This window comes from Oryx dammah, unplaced genomic scaffold, assembly GCF_014754425.2.
Source record: "Oryx dammah isolate SB20612 unplaced genomic scaffold, SCBI_Odam_1.1 HiC_scaffold_28, whole genome shotgun sequence".
Lineage (NCBI taxonomy): Eukaryota > Metazoa > Chordata > Mammalia > Artiodactyla > Bovidae > Oryx > Oryx dammah.
In genome coordinates this window covers 116,393,704-116,406,820 of record NW_024070212.1, presented here as the reverse complement: position 1 = coordinate 116,406,820, position 13,117 = coordinate 116,393,704, and positions in this window count along the sequence as shown.

Genomic DNA, 13,117 nt, shown 5'->3' with positions numbered 1-13,117 from the left:
GGTTCCTGAGAAAGCATGCCCACATCAGCCCGCATAGAACTTAAAACCTACACTCACGCCACCTGTGCAGCTCATAAAGCCGCAAGTTTCTAATCTATGTTAAAGTGTTCCCGTACTGTAAATTCCCCTGAAAACTGTACCCAAGAGGATGTACATTATTTCTAGAGGCGTTCATCTTCACCTTAGGTCTCAAAGAATATCCACACAAGTTTTTAACAAAGGAGAGCTTCCCATAAAAATTAATCAAACGCACAACAAAACAAGTCACCACCAGTGACGTGTGCAGAAACAACAGATGGCGAAATCTGACCTGAAATCTTCAGACAGTGTCATTTTCAGTCACAGATTTAAAACACGCCTGTACTAGAAACAAAACACAGCTTTGTGCGCTATCAGTTCAGTTGTGTCTGACTCTTTTCAACCCCATGAACCGCAGCACACCAGGCTTCCCTGTCCATCACCAACTCCCGGAGCTTGCTCAAACTCACATCCATTGAGTCGGTGATGCCATCCAACCATCTCATCCTCTGTCATCCCCTTCTCCTCCCGCCTTCAGTCTTTCCCAGCATCAGGGTCTTTTCCAATGAGTCAGTTCTTTGCAGGTGGCCAAAGTACTGGAGTTTCAACTTTAGCATCAGTCCTTCCAATGAATATTCAGGACTGATTCCCTTTAGGATGGACTGGATGGATCTCCTTGCAGTCCAAGGGACTGTCAAGAGTCTTCTCCAACACCACAATTTGAAAGCATCAATTCTTTGGCGCTCAGCTTTCTTTATAGTCCAACTCTCACATCCATACATGACTACTGGAAAAACCAAAGCTTTGACTAGAGAGACCTTAGTCGACAAAGTAATGCCTCTGCTTTTTACTGTGCTATCTAGGTTGGTCATAGCTTTTCTTCCAAGGAGCAAGTATCTTTTAATTTCATGGCTGCAGTCACCATCTGCAGTGATTTTGGAGCCCAAGAAAATAAAGTCTCTCACTGTTTCCATTGTTTCCCCATCTATTTGCCATGAAGTGATGGGACCAGATGCCACAATCTTCATTTTCTGAATGTTTAATTTTAAGCCAACTTTTTCACTCTCCTCTTTCACTTTCATCAAGAGGCTCTTTAGTTCTTCACTTTCTGCCATAAGGCTGGTGTCATCTGCATATCTGAGATTATTGATATTTCTCCTGGCAATCTTGATTCCAGCTTGTGCTTCTTCCAGCCCAGCGTTTCTCATGATGTACTCTGCATAGAAGTTAAATAGGCAGGGTGACAATATACAGCCTTGATGTACTCCTTCCCTGATTTGGAACTGGTCTGTTGTTCCATGTCCGGTTATAACTGTTGCTTCTTGACTTGCTGTGCTCTATAGCACACAGTAAACTAGAAAATATAATTTCACAGACTTTAAAAAGATTCATAACTTAAAGCAATTTAAATTACAATAATCAACATCAAAAATACGAGGGACAGAATTAACAAGCTTGATACAGATGAGGAGAGAACTAGTAAACTGGAGGGAAAAGCAGAAGGAATTACCCAGAATGCATCACAAAGAAACAAGGAAATAGAACATTTAATAGAAGGGTTGATAAGTGAATATTAGGACTGAAACTAGACAGATTCTCTAATGAGACTGTGTGCGTGCTAAGTCGCTCATCATATCTGACTCTGAGACCCCATGGACTGTAGACCACCAGCCTCCTCTGTTCCTGGGATTCTCCAGGCAGGAATACTGGAGTGGATTGCCATACCCTTCTCCAGGGGATCTCCCCAACCCAGGGATCAAGCCCATGTATCCTGCATTGACAGGAAGGTTCTCTATTTTTAGTGCCACCTGGGAAGCCCCTTCTAATGAGACTGTGTGTGCATGCTAAATCACTTCAGTCGTGTCCAACTCTTTGTGACCCTATGGACTGTACCCCACCAGGCTTCCCTGTCCATGGGATTCCCCTGGCAAGAATACTGCATTTCACTAAAGACAAGGAGAAATATAAAATCTGAAAGAGGGAAAACAAGAAGGAAGAGAAACAAGTTGAGAGGGACTTCCCTGGTGGCCCAGTTATTAAGAATCCACCCTGCAAGGCACATGAGGCCGACCTGATCCTTGGCTGGGTAACTAAGATCCCACATGCTGTGCAGTTCTGCAGAAAAGAGAAAATCTTCTTCCCAAAGCATATAAAAGCTATGTTTACAGTATACTCTAGTCTATTTAGTGTGCGATAGCATTGTGTATTTGTTTTTTACATGTATACCTTAATTAAAAATTCTCCATTGATAAAAGTGCTAACCATCATCTGAGCCTTCAGTCAATCATGATCTTTTTGCTGGGCGAGGGTCTGGTCTCTGTGTCAATAGCTGCTGACAGATCAGGGTGATGGTTGCTGAAGGCTGGGGTCGGTGTGGCAATTATTTAAAATAAGACGATAAAGTTTGGTACATCAATTGACACTTTATTTTATGAACAATTTCTCTGTAGCAGGCAATGATGCTTGGTAACATTTTACCTACAGTAGAAATTGGAGTCATTTCTCTCAGATCCTGCTGCTGATTCAAGAACCAAGGTACTATGTAATATTCTGAATGTTTGTGGTCATTTCAACAAACTCCACACCGTTTTCACCAGGCGTGGATCCATCTCAAGAAACTGCTTTCTTTGCTCATCCCTAAGAAGCAGCTCCTCATCTGTTCAAATTGTATCGTGAGATTGCAGCAATTCAGGCACAACTGAGGCTCTAGTTCTAGTTCCCTTGCCGTTTCCACCACATTTACAGTTACTTCTTCCACTGAAGTCTTGAGCCCTCAAAGTCATCCATGAGGGTTGGCATCCAATTCTTCCAAACTCCTATTAATGTCAATGTTTTGACCTCTATCTATGAATTGTAAACATCCTTAACGGCATCTAGAATGATGAATCCTTTCCAGAAGGTTTTGCCCGGATCCATCAGCGGAATCATTGTCTAAGGCAGTTATAGCCTTGCAAAATGTATTTCTTAAATAATAAGACTTGAAATTCAAACTTACCCCTTGACCCATGGGCTGCAGAAGTTGTGCTACCAGGCATGTAAACAACATCAGTCTTGTTGCCCATCTCCATCAGAGCTCTTGGGTGACCAGGTACGTTGTAAATGAGCAGCAATATTTTGAAAGGAACCTCTTTTCCTGAGCAGTAGGTCTTAACAGTGAGCTTAAAATATTCAGTAAACCATGTCGTAAGCAGTAAACCAGGCTTTGCTGTTTCATTTCTAGAGCACAAGCAGAGCCAAGGTAGCATAATTCTTAAGGACCCTAGGCCTTTTGTAATGATAAATGGGAACTGGTTCCACCTTAAGGTCACAGGCTGCGTGAGCCCCTCATAAGAGAGCCAACCTGTCCTTTGAAGCTTTGATGCCCGGCCTTGACTTTCCCTCAGTATGAAAGTCCTAGATGGCATCTTCTTCCAACAGAAGACTGTTTCACCTAAGTTGGAAACGTGCTGTTCACATGCCACCTTCCTGAATATCTCAGCTGGATCTTCTGGAGAACTCACTGCAGCGCCTATGCCGGAACCTGCTGCTTCACTTTCACTTTTGCATTTAAAGATGCCTTCTTTCCTTCAGTTTCCAGGACCAGCTTCTGCGAGTTTCAGACTTTTCTTCTGCACCTCTCTCACCTCTCTTGCCCTTCACAGATTTGAAGGGAGTTAAGGTCTTGCTCTGGCTTAGGCTTCAGAGAGTGTTGTAGCTGGTCTGATCTATGCAGACCACTAGAACTTCCTCCCTGTAAGGCTGTTTTCCTTTCTCATCATCCATGTGTTCACTGAAGCAGCACTCTTAATTTCTCTCAAGAACTTCTTTGCACTCACACCTCAGTGAATCGTTTGGCATGGGAGGCCTAGATTTTGACCTCTCTCAGATTTTGACTTGCTTTCCTCACTAATCACTTCTAGCTTTTGATTTAAAGTGAGAAACATGTGACTCTTCCTTTCACTGAGCACTTAGGATCACGAATTGGGCCTAATTTCAATATTGTTGTGTCTCAGGGAATAAGGAGACCTGAAGAGAGAGAGGGAGGTGGGGAAGCAGTCATTCCACACAGCAGTCAGATGCACACATTTATCAATTAAACTCATCACCTTTGATGGTGCCCAAAACAATTACGGTAGTAATAGGAAAGACTGGAGAAGGGAACGGCAACCCTCTCCAGTAATCTTGCCTGGAGAATTCAGAGGAGCCTGGCGGGTTACAGTCCATGGGGTCAAAAAGAGTCAAACATGACTGAGCAACTGAGCAATTAACATGAAGGTCACTGACCACAGATCATCATAACAAAAATAATGAGAGTTTTGAAACATTTTCAGAATTACCAAGAGAGTTTGTCAGTCGATCAGTCAAGTCCGACTCTTCGCAGCCCCATGGACTGTAGCCTGCCAGGCTCCTCTGTCCAAGGGATTCTCCAGGCAAGAATACTGGAGTGGATTGCCATTCCCTTCTCCAGGGAATCTTCCCAGCCCAGGGACTGAACCTGAATCTCCTCCATTGCAGGCAGATTCTTTACTGTCTGAGCCACCAGGGAAGTCCCATTTGAGAATTACCAAAATGTGACATAGATACACAAAGTGAGCAAATACCACCAGAAAAAATGACACCAATAGATTTGCTCAAAGCAGGGATGCCACAAACTTTCAATCTGTTAAAAAAAAAGGCAATATCTGCAAAGTGAAATGCAATAAAATGAGATATTCCTATAATAATGAAAGATAGCTAAAAATCCCCATATTATTGGAAGTCAATATGCTTCTGAATAACCCATAGGTTTGAAATCAACACAGGGAAAGTTGGAAATTATTTCTATTGAACAATAGCAAATACTACTTAACAGAATTATGAGATGCAGGTAATGCTGTATTTAGAGGAAAATATATAGCCTTATATTGTCTGTGAGGTGGGAAAAAACACTAAAAATAAATGAGTTAACCATTCATCTCAGGACATTTGGAAAAGAACACCAAAACAAGTAAAATGAAAATATCAAGAAAGAGTAATAAAAGGACCACGGATAAAAATTAAAAGAAAATATTTATTAGGGTAGATACACACATCGGTTATTTGGAAGAAACTAATATTCGTGTCACTACACTGTGAGATTCATTAGGAATAAGAAAAAAGGCCTAAGGGCTTCCCTGTCGGCTCAGTGGGTAAAGAATCCACCTGCAATTCAGGGGACAAGGGTTTGATCCCTGGGTCAGGAAGGTCCCACAATGAAGGGAATGGCTATCTACTCCAGTATCCTTGCCAGGAAAATCCCACTGACAGAGGAGCCTGGCAGGCTGCAGCCCGTGGTGTCGCAGAGTCAGTCACGCCTGAGCAGCTGAGCACAGACAGCACAGTGTCAGCACACTGAGACTCGAAGCGCACAAGTAGATAACATTGAAAATGAGAAGAGAAACACATTACAGGTCATCAGATATGAAAAAAGGTAATACGGGTATTGTTTTAAAAATCCAACAATTTCTCTAAATAAGCCTGAAAATTTAGATGAAATGGCCAATTTATAAAAATTCAGCACTTAAAGCATGGAAAGCCTATAATCATTAAAGAAACTGAATCATAATTGAAAATTTTTTCCCTCAAAGAAAGCTCCAGATCTAGACAGCTTCACTGGAAAATTCAACCAAAAAAAAAAAAAAGCCAGGATAGATAAATAAATTTTATGAATCCAATATACTGAAATACTTACAGCAATAAAAATGAACAAGCAACAGCTACACCTGAATAAAACTCACAAATATAATTTTGAACCAGAAGAGTGAAGTACAAAAGTATATCTAGGAGAAGAGTCCGTCGATTTGAAGGTCAAAACCCTGTGCAGTTGGTAAAGAGTCCGCCTGCCAATGCAGGAGATGAAAGAGATGCGGGTCGATCCCTGGGTCAGAAAGATCCCCTGGAGTAGGAAATGGCCATCTACCCCTGTATGCTTGACTGGGAAACTCCATGAACAGTGGAGCTGGGCAGGCTCTAGTCCAGGGGGTTGCAAAGAGTGCGGCATCCCAGCACACACGTCGTGCACACACTCTGTCACGATCACAGCACACACACGTGCGTGCATGCACTCTGTCATGATCACAGCACACACATGCATGCACGCACTCTGTCATCACAGCACACACGTGCGTGCCCGCACTCTGTCACGATCACAGCACACACACGTGCGTGCAGGCAATCTGTCACGATGACACCACACACACGTGCATGCACGCACTCTGTCACGATCACAGCACACACACATGCATGCAGGCACTCTGTCACGATGACACCACACACACGTGTGTGCACGCACTCTGTCACGATGACAGCACACACACGTGTGTGCACACACTCTGTCACGATGAGCTGGGAGTCACCTACCTTCTGGGAAGAAGGGGCAGACCATTCTCCCATAGCCAGGACAGCAATCACAAACCTTGCCTCTCACAGAATGAAATCACACAGTTAGTCCCAGGCCCTGACACTGTCTAGGAAACAGAGCTGCATGTACATGATGAGCTTGTACACTCCTTTCTTCATCCTCTGCCACTTACTCAAGGCCTAAGCTACACAGCTGGCACTCAACAAAGTTTTGCTGGTTGAAGAAAAAAAACCATAAGTGTCTCTTTCCACTTCTCAGATATATTTTGGGTATGGATCCCATCAAAGAAGCTGAAAGCTTTGGCAGTTTGGAAAATGCTGAGAATAACAAAGAAACATTTCCAAGACACAACCTGGAACTGCCCCTACATCTTTTACAAAAATCTCCCACTTGACATTCTTGACAAGCACACTCCCTCTTCATAACTTCTTTTCAATGCATGGAAAAAATCCTAGAGGTCAGAACAGCTCTGCCACCGCTACATTGGAAACATCAGGCCTTCCTATATCATAACATCATGCATATCAATGCTGTTATAAATACAATATATGTTAGAGACACAAAATGTTAAAGGCAATGCTTATGAGCAGACTTTCTGATGATAAATTGGGCTTTTCTCTACTTAGTTATCTAATGGGGAAGTCCCACATTCTTAACACACTGAAAAAAAAAAAAGTCCTCTGTTGCCAAGAAGTTTTCAAAAGTTACTATTTTTGTAGAGCCTATAAGAATTCAGCACATTCACTGTGCATGCTGACTGGGCAGAAGCGTTTAACTCGCAGACCCTATTTCCAGAGCTGGGTTGCCATCTGGGCTGGGCACAGATGTTTTGGCAGGACAAGAACTCTTCCAAACACAAGTTTTTGTTCATTGTATTAAAACAAAAGCAGCCCTGTTAATTTCAGTCCCATTCAGGACCAAGTTTGGTGGGGGGAGTGGAAAGAATCAATATTTGCTAAGAGGAGAAGAACAAAATCAGTAGGGGGAAAACAATTATTTGCTGGCTTTTCAGAGAATATTACAAATAATGACGGTTCCAAACCATAAAAAAACTGTTCAAAGAATTGCCTGACACGAGCCCTTTAATCTGTGGTTCAGTTTACCCTTTGGTTCATCCTTTCTATGGAGAACTTGAATCCATGAAAATTTGTGTAGGAATACAAACTAATTGCCATGCAAATACCAACCCTCTCTGGAGCTGAACGCTTTCAGCTGGAAGGGATCACGCAGCAGCCAAGCTCATCGAGACATGCCCAGATCGGCAAGAGGGCAAAAGATGTTTGCCGTATACAATTGCAAGAGTTTAGGTGCCCTCAAGTCAGGCAAGCATAATATATTTCACAATTCCAAGCATTAGGCATTCTGGAAAAATGAACTGATTCCAGCTGACTCCTTCAAAGTCAGCCAAGAAAAACAGACCCTGTTTCTTCTACTAGCTACTAAATGTCCTTCCTTAAGACACCATGAAATTAAAAGGTGATTGCTCCTTGGAAGGAAAGCTATGACAAACCTAGACAGCGTATTCAAAAGCAGAGACATCACTTTGCCAACAAAGCTCCATGTAGTCAAAGCTGTGGTTTTTCCAGTAGTCAAGTATGAATATAAAAGTTGGACCATGAAGAAGGCTGAGCACGGAAGAAATGATGCTTTTGAATTGTGATGCTGGAGAAGACTCTTGAGAGTCCCTTGGACAGCAAGAAGATCAAACCAGTCCATCCTAAAGGAAATCAACCCTGAATATTGATTGGAAGGACTGATGCTGAAGCTGAAGCTGCAGTACTTTTGCCACCTGAATTCAAGAGCTGACTTGATGGAAAAGACCCTGATGCTGGGAAAGATTGAAGGCAGGAGGAGAAGGGGACAACAGAGGATGAGATGGTTGGATGGCATCACCAACTCAAAGGACATGAGTTTGAGCAAGCTCTGGGAGATGGTGATGGACAGGGAAGCCTGGCCTGCTGCAGTCCATGGGGTTACAAAGAGTTAGACACAACTGAGCAACTAAACAACAAGATGTTATTAAAGTATAAGCACTGGTAGAATATAAAACAATGTCTCATCAGATGCGATCATTCATAAATAGATTATCACTCAGTAGAAATCGTGTTCTTCCTGGAACAAAGGGATTATTAAGCCCACACATGAGTCACTTTATTAACATGGAGATTCAGGTTGGATTTCTTGAAGCCAGAGGCTGGCCTCTTTCAGGATGCCAGGATTCCTTCAAGGATGGAGAAATCGAGTGTCCCCGAAATCAGAGAAGGCGCCTTCTGATGGAGAGGGTGCGCACGTGTGCAAAGTCGCTCGGTCGTGTCTGACTCTTTGCAACCCCATGAGCTGGAGCCCACCAGGATCCTGTGTCCATAGAATTTTCCAGACAAGAGTACTGGAGTGGGTTGCTGTTTCCTCTTCCAGGGGGTCTTCCCGACCCAGGGACTGAGTCTGCGTCTCCTGCATCTCGTGAATTGGCAGGCAGATTTTTTTTTTTTTTTTTTTTTACCACTGAGCCAAACTGGGAAGCCGCTCTGCTGGAGAGAAGGGCATTAAAATCACTCTCTGCTGTTTCAGGACAAGACTCCCAGCTCCTGGCGCCCACATCAGAGGGTTCTGTGCCTTCAGCGATTTGCCCAGTATACCTGAGAATGGAGCAGGTAGTGACAGCCGCTGACTCCGGTTTGCTGGTGGGGAAGCTGAGTCAGCGCTCCGTGAACCAGCCGGGCCAAAACGAGCCTCTGACACAGCTCTGAAACGGCTTCCCCATCCCCGGGCCTCATCCCTTGTTTAGACAGCGATCAACTGTGCCTGTGCGGCTGGGCGTGGCCCCACTTACCACCTGGGTGGTTCCCACTGCATAATCCGAGACTCCAGACGCTGACGTTCTACACAGCTTTCTCCGCGTGTGTTCTTTTTCACAATAAACAAAAACACAAAGCTCAGAGGTGGAGGGCCAAGGACAGCCCATCATCGGGCTCTGAGGCTGGCATCCTGGACATCCCTCAGGATGGGAGGAGAATCCTCCGGCCTCCCCAGAAGGTGAGCCATAGCTCGCAAACCAGTCTTTCCTGCCTGGCGAGGCAGGAGTCCACGTGACCTCACAGCAGTCAGGAAGGAGCCACATGGAGCCACCACCCGTGGAGGGACAAAGGAGCAGGTTCTGCAGGGCGGGGCCTCGAAGGATGGTGCAGAAGAGCCTCTGGAGTGAGAGGGCAGTGGGGAACGGGGCCATGGCGGCCCCAGGGGGAACGCTCAGGGCAGGGGCTCTGATTACGGAGACAGGGCTGGGAGAAGGGGAGAGGGGGGAGAAAAACAGAGCCTGGAAAAGTAAGCCCAAAACGTCAATGATGGGGGCCCTATGACCCGCCAGCAGGTCTTGACGAAGAGCAGGCAAGGTAGGTGTCAGGAAGAGGGGACCGGTCCTTGGGCGTTACCATGGCGATTCTTGGAGCTCATTTACTGCAAAAAGTGAACCTGCAGGGATTTGAAAGCTTTCCAGATTGTTGATCTGTGTCCACAGCGGAACACATCCAGTTTGGGAGTGTGGTCTGGGGATAAGGGTCAGTCCCCGGAGTGACGCCTTCTTCCCCGTCTCCAGGCGCCTGTGTGGGGAAATGCTCTGCAGACAGCCCGAGACTCCAGCAGGCAAAGGCTCGGGGCAGGGACCTTGGCCAAAGCTGGGAAAGAGCAGCTTCTCGGAGAGAGCGCTCAGGACACGCGAGGGTCTCTGTCAGGCGGCGGAGGCGCTTCTCATAGGCGACGGAGAGGCCGTTGGTGGGGCTGCAGGACACAGACCAGAAAGCAGGAAAGGAGAGGTGGGGAGAGTTCTGCAATGAGCCGGACTGTCCAGCAGCACCAGGGCCCCAGGCAAGGCAGAGGGCTGCAAGGCCACCGCCCCAGAGCGTCTCTCACAAAAGACAGTCCTTCTTTGGCCCAGAGACCAAACAGGAGGCTTCCAAGCTCCTTGGTACCAAAGTGCTACCTTCACACCTGCACCCAGAGAAGCTGGTCGCAGGGAGCACACAGACAGGCGCGCCGGGCAGGGGGTCCCAGAGCCCACTGACTGCTGCCCCAAGAGCCCATGAAGAGGCCCCCACAAGGCAGGACGTGCCCGTGGGCTCCCCTCCCTGGACCACAGCCCTGCCCATCAGATGTCCTTCCTGCATCATCCCAGAGGCCTGGGCTCCCGAGAGCTGACCTTGCTACTCTGCTTTGAGTAGCTCAAAACACTTGCCGCTCTGGGAGAATTCACACCAGAGCAACCAGCAGATGCTACTGATCAGGACTTTTTTCTTTTCTTTTCAGGCAGCTTGTCGTTAAGCCTCTACCAGCGCACCACCGGCTCGGGGCAAACTCCACGGGAGCCCAAAGCGTCACGGTCTCGCTTCTCGGTGACATCCCGTCTGGTCCTCTCTCCATGTCTGTGCCCGACCCAGGAGTTCACGTCGGTCTCACTCAGGGAGCTGCACCTGACTCCCCTCCCCCGCCCTCCCGCCCCGCCCCGCTCTCACCCCCTCTCGCACCATCTCACGGCACACAGGCGGTGAGCAGCAGCCACTAAGCTGAGCAGGGCAAGTGAGCTCACTAGATCTTTCAGCCAGCCTCAGGCCTTCTCCTAGCACTGCCCCCAGGCTGCTCTGCAACTTGCATCCAGATAACCCCCAGCAATGTTAATCAAAAGGTGGCTCTTCTTTGGGGGAGGGGGAAAGACAGCACGTAATTTCAGCACAGATTTAGCCCCTGATGGCTTGTGCTTTATCTTCACCCTGAGTGAGACTGCCTTCCCCCTAGGAAAGAGGCAGAAGAGAGTCTGTGATTACAACTTGCTGAAGAAAATCAACAGAAAGGACTGTTTTACGTGGGTACCAATTAAAGTGCTCACATACACACACACACGGTGGAGCGGGAGCCCCGTGCTGACATGCGGGCCTGGGAACAAGAACGAGTTCCCTTTAGATGCTTTCATCGGGGAGACGTCTTTTGACGCGTAGGAATGAGTGGTCTTGGGCGGTTCCACAGACCTCTGAGTTTCTGCTTCTTTACGTGTGAGACAAGACAGTCTGCTCTTGCCCCTCCTGTAGGACCACAGGAAGGAGAAAATGCCCGTGAAGATACAGCATGGATTAAAAACCTTCCATAAACGCGATTCCGAGGACCTAGCTGATGGTGTTATGAGGCAATCTGTAATGAGAGCTCAGCATTTAGACTAGAAAATTGAGGCCAGGACCCTTCCAGATGTCCCAACAGAACATCCCAGCTTCAGGAATCAAAGAGAGCCTTTGGTTTCAGGTTTTTATGGACATGTATCCAGAAGCTATGGTTTTTCCAGTGGTCATGTATAGATGTGAGAGTTGGACTATAAAGAAAGCTGAGGGCTGAAGAATTGATGCTTTTGAACTGTGGTGTTGGAGAAGGCTCTTGAGAGTCCCTTGGACAGCCAACCAGTCCATCCTAAAGGAGACCAGTCCTGAATATTCATTGGAAGGACTGAGGCTGAAGCTGAAACTCCAATACTTTGGCCACCTGATGCAAAGAACTGACTCACTGGAAAAGACCCCGATGCTGGGAAAGATCAAAGGTGGGAGGAGAAGGGGACGACTGAGGATGAGATGGTTGGATGGCATCACCGACTCAATGGACATGGTTTTGCGTGGACTTCGGGAGTCGGTGATGGACAGGGAGGCCTGGCGTGCTGCAGTCCATGGGGTCGCAAAGAGTCGGACACGACCGAGCGACTGAGCTGAGCTGATCCAGAGGTGCAGCACGTTTGTCCGGTGTGCTGATAAGGCACTTACGGGTCAGCACTGCAGCTGTAGAGAACAAAGGAGTGGCCACGCCCTCCACTGGGCTTCGGGGCTGGAGTCTCACAGCTCGAGGCTGACGCGGCTGCTCTAGGTGTTCAGAAAAACTGCCAAAGGGAAGGAGCTGGCCGGCGGGCCACTACCCGTTACACAGGAGGGTGTAAAAGCCGCTCTGCATTTTAGGGTCGTGTCCACCTCGGACTCTTTCAGGGATGAGGAGAAAACAGACCTCCCTCCCCAGGCCCTGGAACAAACCCTGCCCTCTACACGCTGGCCAGGATGGCTGATCCAGAGAGTATTTTCACAGCTGTGAGGAGACGTTTCCACTGGAGTCTTTAAAAATAAGTTGTCATCCCTCCCACCACCCCCCACCACTCCCAGGAGGAGGGACCCACGTAGAGCTCACCTCTCACTCCAAATGAAGGAAGCTCAGGGACAGACGTGTTCTGTTTGTGTCCTGCCCACCAGCCAAACCCAGCCTCAGGCAGCGCGTGGCCCCCGAGGGTCATGTCACCTGCGCCCCGGGCTCTTCTGCGGCATCTCAGAGTCTGAGCCTGCGGGTTTCCAGCGGCGGGCCAGAGGGGAGGGAGAGACCCCCTGCCCGCGTGACATTCAGCAGCTCCCCAGGGGCCTGCCAGGCTTGTTTAGCCAGCTGAGGCCTCGCACCTGCCAAGCCTTCAGAGAGACTGTGGCTGGGCAGAGCCAGGGGTGGGGGGTGTGGACAGGGAGACGGTCTTTACTCCCCAGGCCGGGCTCCGCACCCTCTCTGTGCCCCCTGCCCGGCGTCTGAGTCCAGGGCCCACCTGACTGCTGATACACATGCACCTCACACTCCAGCCTGCAGGGCGACTGGCGGCCGTTTCAAGACTGACAGCAGTGTGCAAAGTACTTCTTCTGCTTGCGCTGGTCAGAAGACAGAGCCGGCGCAGCTTGGCCCCCATCCCCA